Source organism: Balaenoptera acutorostrata, chromosome 8 (assembly GCF_949987535.1).
Source record: "Balaenoptera acutorostrata chromosome 8, mBalAcu1.1, whole genome shotgun sequence".
Lineage (NCBI taxonomy): Eukaryota > Metazoa > Chordata > Mammalia > Artiodactyla > Balaenopteridae > Balaenoptera > Balaenoptera acutorostrata.
The window spans coordinates 46,138,668-46,146,085 of record NC_080071.1 but is presented as its reverse complement, the minus strand read 5'-3'; the positions used below and the strand labels follow the sequence as shown (position 1 = coordinate 46,146,085).

At 34.3% G+C, this 7,418-nt stretch overlaps 1 pseudogene; it reads right to left on the bottom strand.

The window, feature by feature from the left end:
* Window positions 1–1,779: 1,779 nt before the first annotated feature.
* On the bottom strand, window positions 1,780–2,244 carry LOC103004752 (prefoldin subunit 2-like; annotated as a pseudogene).
* Window positions 2,245–7,418: the final 5,174 nt, after the last annotated feature.

Genomic DNA, 7,418 nt, shown 5'->3' with positions numbered 1-7,418 from the left:
CACCAACTTTGTTTATCAAATGTGGCAACAGGGCAGTCTTCACACAACTCTACACAAAACTACTACAAGAATAAAACTGAAGAGAATAAAAATATTTTACCTAATAAAAATTCCCTTCCCTGCACAAAAAACAACTATGAAGCAAATGGCTGTTTTAACACAAAATACCAAACTGAATTAAATATGTTCAAACAAAAATTTGAGGATATAAAAACAAGCAGGATTTAACCTTACTTTTTACTAAGAAGAAAAATGGACAAAAAGAGGAAAAAATTAAACAAGAGTTTTGTATTCTAAAAAAATAGAAAAATCATAACAGATTTGAAGACTAAATTACAGATGCTCAAGTAAAAATATACGCCAATGAAATTTTAAGAATGACTTTAAAGGAAAAAAACTGAACTGTGATCATGTTGGTACACCCTTATTAATGGAAAGACCAATACCCTGCCATATATAGGCCCACTGGTTCTTTGCTCATGTGGAGGAAGAGCACTCACCATGTGGCATGCTGATTTCCACACTCTTAAAAGATGATGGCTAACTAGAGTCCTCTAAAATGCCTTTGCTGCTGCTGCCTTTGCCTCTGTTTCCAAAAATGGTCCTCCTTCTCAGGGTTATAGGTAAAACACACCCAAGACATTACTGTGGTGTAGTCAAGGATAAACCCAGCATAAGCCTGTGATTCTAAGCCCAATAAAGCCATGGGAACACCTTTAACCCAGACAATAATTATTTGAGACTCTCTGGAGTAAGAAACTTGTAAATATTAGCAGTATAGAGAAGACACTCTCTCCCTTAAGTGTATCCATGAACTACCGCAAAAAATTCAAACAACGATAACAACAACAAAATCCCCCAAAACCCTAGGTACAGGAGGAGGAAACTCAGCACTCAAACAGAAGCCCACAGTTTGACCCAATTGGAAATCAAAATTTTCTAAAATAATGCCTACAACAAAAAGATAAAAGGGCACTGGTTGGCATTTGTGCCTCTACAACACAGTTTTTTTTTATTTGTGTTTTTTTGTTTTTTGTTTTTTTGGCTGCGTTGGGTCTTCGTTGCTGTGTACGGGCTTCCTCTAGTTGTGGCGAGCGGGGCCACTCTTTGTTGAGCTGCACAGGTTTCTCATTGCCATGGCTTCTCTTGTTGCGGAGCACGGGCTCTAGGCGCAGCGCACGGGCTTCAGTAGTTGTGGCTCACGAGCTTAGTTGCTCTGCGGCATGTGCGATCTTCCCAGACCAGGGCTTGAACCTGTGTCCCCTGCTTTGGCAGGCAGATTCTTGACCACTGCGCCACCAGGGAAGCCCTACAACATAGGTTTTGAATTAACTTTAACATATGCTGAAATGCACCAATTGACAAAAGTTAATGGTCTTAATTATGGGCCTCAAATTACAGTTTTTCCTGGAGATGTGACTAAATTTAAGTGAGATGCCAACTAATTAACTAACATTCACAAACACTCTGTTCCCAGACAGTAGAATAAATATGTAAGGGACAAATACTAAGACAGACACAATATTCTGGGCCATAATCCATGTCTCAATAATTATTAAAATATTCACGTCATAAAAAGTATGTTGTGTGAGCATAGTGGAATTAAATTAGAAGTAAATAATAGAGAAAATCTAGAAACTGTCAACATATTTGGAATTTTTTTTTCTGACCAAAACATTTAATTAACCAAAAAATTACAATGGCAGAGAAAATAATAACAATAAAGAGAAATTATAAGAAGTGGGAATCAGGGTAGAAAAAATGCAAAGGCCTTGCTCTCTAGGAAACCAGTACTGCAGCTGGGCTGGCCTCAGCCCCAGCCCCTTCTGAGTTTTCTTTGGCTGCTGGCGTCTTGTCTTCCCCCATGAGAGGCATGTTTTGCTTTTCCCGGAATTCATTTAGTTCTTTTCACTTTGCCAGAAACCGCTGTGTCAGTGTCTCAGTAATCTTCTGTATCTGCTCCTGGTTGTTCTCCAGGGCAGGCAGCACCTCTTTGACAGTCCGCTCTACCAGCACCCTCCAACCATGCGGTAGCACTTGCAGGTTTCATCTACCTCCTTCAGAGTATCAGTCACTAGACAGTGCTCATTCAACTGTGTCTCCAACTCAGCTGCTTTGGAGGCCAGGCCCCGCTGTTCCTGCCAAAGACGATTGAAGCCAGCAATTACCTGCTCTGCTGACACCAACCCCCTTCCCCGAGCTGCTCCGGCTGCTCTTGCCAGTGCGACCGCTGCTCTCTGCCATCTTCATTGCTTGCTGGGCTTCCGATCTGCCCATATTTGGAAATTTAAGTACGTAATTCTGAAAAACCCACCAGCAAAGAAAGAAACAACAGAAATTTTAAAGTATTTTAAGCTGAATGAAACAAAAAAAATTTGTGCAACACAGTTAAAGAGCGCTTATATAGGAATTTATACCACTAAATATTTAGATTAAAATATAAATCTCAAGACAATAATATAAACTTGATCTTAAGAAATTAGAGAAAGAAAAATGCATTAGGCCAGAAAGTAATCATAAGACAGGAAACAATAAAGATCAGAGTGGATATCAATGAAACAAAACAAAAACAACAGAAAAAAACTGAAGAAACAAAAATCCATTTCTTTGGAAAGATCATTGAATGTATAAACATTTGCTACAACTGAGGAGAAAAAAAGCTAAATAAGACAGAATTACCCATACCATAAGAGAGAGGGCATCACTATGGATTCTGCAGTTTTTAAAAGGAAAGTAAGGGGGAAATTATGAACTATTTTATATAAATAAATTTGACAATTTGTATGAAATGAACAAAGGTTTTGAAGGATAGAAACTATCAAATCTCACTCAGGAAGAAACAGCCTGAAAAGCCCCAAATAAATGAGAGAAAATGAATATGTAGTTAAAAAGCTTTATGCAAAAGAAACTCCAGGTCTAGGTGCCTTAAATGGTAAGTTCTACTAAAGATATAAGGAACTAATAACTCCAATACTATACATACAGACAATAGAAGTGGAGGGGACATGTTCCAGCTCATTTTTTGAGGCCAGCATAAATTCTACAAGACACAAAAATATAGATCATTAGCTGTTATCAACATATACACAAAAATTCTTAATAAAATTTTATCCAATTGAATCCAACAGTATATAAAAAAGATAGCACATCATGATCAAGTGGATTTTATGCAAAGAATGCAAGGTTGGTTTGATAGTAAAAAATCAATCAGTATAATCATATTAACAGGTTAGAAAAAAATATAGCTTAGATAAACCAACCTATATTTGTGAATAAAAGTCTAAGTCATTTAGGAATAGAATATAACGTCCCCAATATGATGAAGAGCTTTAACAAAAGCAAGTGCTAACACCATATTTAATGGGTAAAAACTGGTTGTTTACGTCTAACATGGAGACAATGCAAAGATATCCTTTCTCCTCACTTCTTTTTACTATTTTGCTGGAATTCCTAACTATTGTAGTAAAAAGTAAGGAAAAGAAATATAAGACATATAGATTGGAAAGAATGAGGTAAAACTGTTTTATATTTGTGGAATATCTAATTATGTAGAAAATGCAAAGAAAGCTATGAAAAACCTACTAGAACTAATTTATGAGTGTAGTGAGGTTCCAAGATATGTAAATGTATGAAAAGGAATGAGAATGTTCATTGCAGAATTATTCACAATAACCAAGATGTGGCAACAACCCAGTGTCCATGATGGGACAAGAAAATGTGGCATACACATACAACGGAATATTATTCAGTCAGAAAAAAAGGAGATCCTATCACTTGCAACAGTATAAATGGATCTGGAAGACATTATGCTACATTGAATAAGTCAGTCACAGATGAACAGATATTGCATGGTACCATTTATGTGAGATAATCTAAAATAGTCAAATTATAGAAACAGAAAATAGAATGGTGGTTGCCAAGGAATGGGAGGAGAGGGGGAAATGCGGAGTTGTTGTTCAATAGATATTAATTTATAGTTATACAAGATGAATAAGCTCTAGAAATCTGCTGTGCAACATAGTACCTGTAGTTAACAATTGATACGGTGCACTTAAAAATTTAAGAGAGTAGATCTAATGTTAAGTGCTCTTACCACAAAAAACCAAAAAGCACCCCCCGCACCAAAGGGACACAAGGAAACTTTTGGAGGTGATGGATGTTTATTACCTTGATTGTGGTGATGATATCACAGTTGTATGCATGCATATTTCTGAAGTCATCAAATTATATACATTAAATATGTGCAGTTTTAAAAATATCAATTATACTTCAATAAACCTGTAAAAAAAACTAAAAAATCTATGTGTTTCTATATACTAGCATTGAAAAATTGGAAACTGAAATTAAAATAAATACTATTTGCAAAGGCATCAAATAGCGATAAATATGAAAAACATATGAAACACTAAGAGCTACAAAACATTGCCGAGAGGTATTAGAGAAGACCTAAGTAGAGGAATATATCATATTAATGTATTGGAAAATTCAATCTTATAAGACCAATTCTTCCTGAATTTTTCTGAAGTTTTCAGCAATCCTATTTAAGATTCCAGCAGTCTTCACTACAGAAATTGACAAGCAGATTCTAAAACTTACATAGAAATGCAAATATAATACAGTAACTGAAATGATTTTGAAAAAGAATACCAAAGTTACTCGTCACACTGTCTGATTTCAACACTTATGAAAAATCTCCGTTAGTCATGACAGCTTTGTATTGATATAAAAATGGACATATAGACCACACATATATGATCAATTGTTTTTTGACAAAGGTATCAAGGCAACTGAGTGGAAAAAAAAAAGGTAAACGTATAACAAATGATGTTAGATAGCCATAGAAAAACAGATAAAAGCCCAACCCTTACTTCACACTATATTCAAAAATTAACTCAAAATGAATAATAGATCTAATTGTGATAGATAAACCCTTTAGAAGAGAGAGGAGAAAATTTTAGTGAGCCTGGATTTGACAAATATCTGTACAAAAAGACACACAAAGTACAAAGTAGAAAAAGAAAAATTGCCAAACTGGATTTCATCAAAAATATAAAAAATGCTCTTCAATAATCACTGTTACAAAAAAGAAAAGACAAGTTACTGACTGGAAGAAAATATTTGCAAACATTTATCTGACAAAGGACTTCTTTCTAAAATATATTGTACAGCAAACTTACAACTCAATAAAAATAATACATACAGCCCAATTAATAATGGACAAAAGTTTTGAACATACACTTCAACAAAGAATATGTATGGATGTAAATAAGCACATAAAAAGATGCTTAAGATCATTAGTCATTAGAGAAATGCATATTAAACCAGAGCGAGACACCACTGTATCCCTAGGAGAATTGTCAAAAATCAAGTTTGGACCATACCAAGTGTTGGTAAGCATGCAGAGCAACTTGAACTCTCATACACTGCTGGAAGGAATGTAAACTATTATAATGACTTTGGAAAAATGGTTTACAGTTTCTTGAACATTTAAACATGATTTTTGTATAACCTAATCATCCCCTGCCCGTTGTATATCGAAGAGATATAAAATGTATGTCCACACAAAGACTGGTGCACAGTTTTTCGTGATGCTTTATTTTTTAGTAACCCCAAACTGTAAGCAACCCAAACATCTATTAACAGATGAATGGATAAGCAAATTGTAGTATATCCATATAATGAAATACTACTCAGTAATTTAAAAAATATTGATTCAGGCAGCAAGGATGAATCTCAAAATAATTATGCTGTTTACAACAAGCCAGAGGAAAAAAGGGAACATAAATATATGTACATTTATTTAAAATTCTGGGATATACAAATTAATCTATAGTGACAGAAAGCATATGAGTGGTTGCCTGGGGAAGGGAGTGGAGATGGTTTAAACTTTTGGGACAATTGATATGTTCATTACCTTGATTTGCAGTGATGGTTTCATAGGTATAATGATAAATCAAAAATTTTCAAATTGAATATCTATCTAGTTTATTATATTATACTTCCATTATACCTTAATACAGCTGTAAAATATGAATGATTCCCCACGAGTAATTTATTATTATAAGATTTCTTCATTTTTTTTATATTGAGCTTTTAAAAATTTAAGCTTAACTTTGATTCTAATCAAGTAAAAGGTATAAAGAATTCCACAAAATTCACATTATATTGATTCAGTATTTAATTTGTTGTTTCATTCATCCATAAGCTATGTGTAATATTTGTTTCATTCATCCATAAACTATGTGTAAACTATGTGTAATTTAATGATTATTTCCATACTGTCACATGACATAGGAATTAGAATATTTTCAATAAATTTAGATTATTTGATGAATAAATCTTTTAGTTTATCAAAAAATATTCTCTTAAAATAAATGAGCAACTAGATTATTGCTTTTTCCTAAAGAGGAATTTGGAAGGAGCCCTGTCACCGTCTGTATTTATTTTCCCCCAAGAGATAGCATCTAGTTTTAATTCATCAGAAGGAGGTTCCTCACAATTAGGGAATCTCAAAGCTCTGGGGACAGAAAGAAGAATTTTCTAAAGGAAACTAATTCTGATATTTGAAGGCATTTTAATTCAGTTTTATTTTCTTATAGATACATTTATTTTGTACATAACCTGCATCTTCTTCAATGTTACTGTATCTTTCCTCATGAACAACAAAACTGTTTGCCCCTCTTTTAAGGGATTTTAGAGCAAATTATATTTATATCTCTTTTATGAGCTGCCTGTTTCCCCTCCCCCCTTCCTTCCTTCCTTCCTGTCTTCCTCCCTCCCTCCCTCCTCTTCCTTCCCATTCCCTCCCCTCCCTTCTCTTCCCTTCCCTTCTATTTCTTTGCTTTCTTTTCCTTAATTTATTTCTTGTCTTCAGTGTATGAGAAAGAGGAAGGTAGACAAAGACTGCAATATTGCATGTTTTGTTACTATAAAAAGAAAATACTCAGCTGCACTACAGTGATGCCAGTATACCACACTATTACAAATGCTGCAGCTACACAATGTTGATATGCTTTTCCCGATGAGCAGAAAGCTCCTTTTGCTTTGAAGCAGCTTTAAGGCATAAAAACTCACAAACAAAATAAAAATTACTAGACTAGCACAGAGCACAGTTCTACATAGTGATAATACTGAAAACCCAAGTCACAATGTGATAGTAATAATGCTTCATTATACATCTCTGGAAATTTCTTAATCCGTTTCCTGGGAAGAAGTTGAAATACTGGACTTTTCAGTTAAAAACTAGATAATTGCCAATCTTATCATCACCTCTGAATGGGCCACATCTGCAGAGGATTTTGATTGTTAGGATCTGGACTTTAAAGGAGCTCTGATGTCATTAACTGACTTTTCTCAACTCACTAAATAAATTCTGCTCACATACTCTTCACAGTTCCTATTTTGCTGTGCAAATGGAA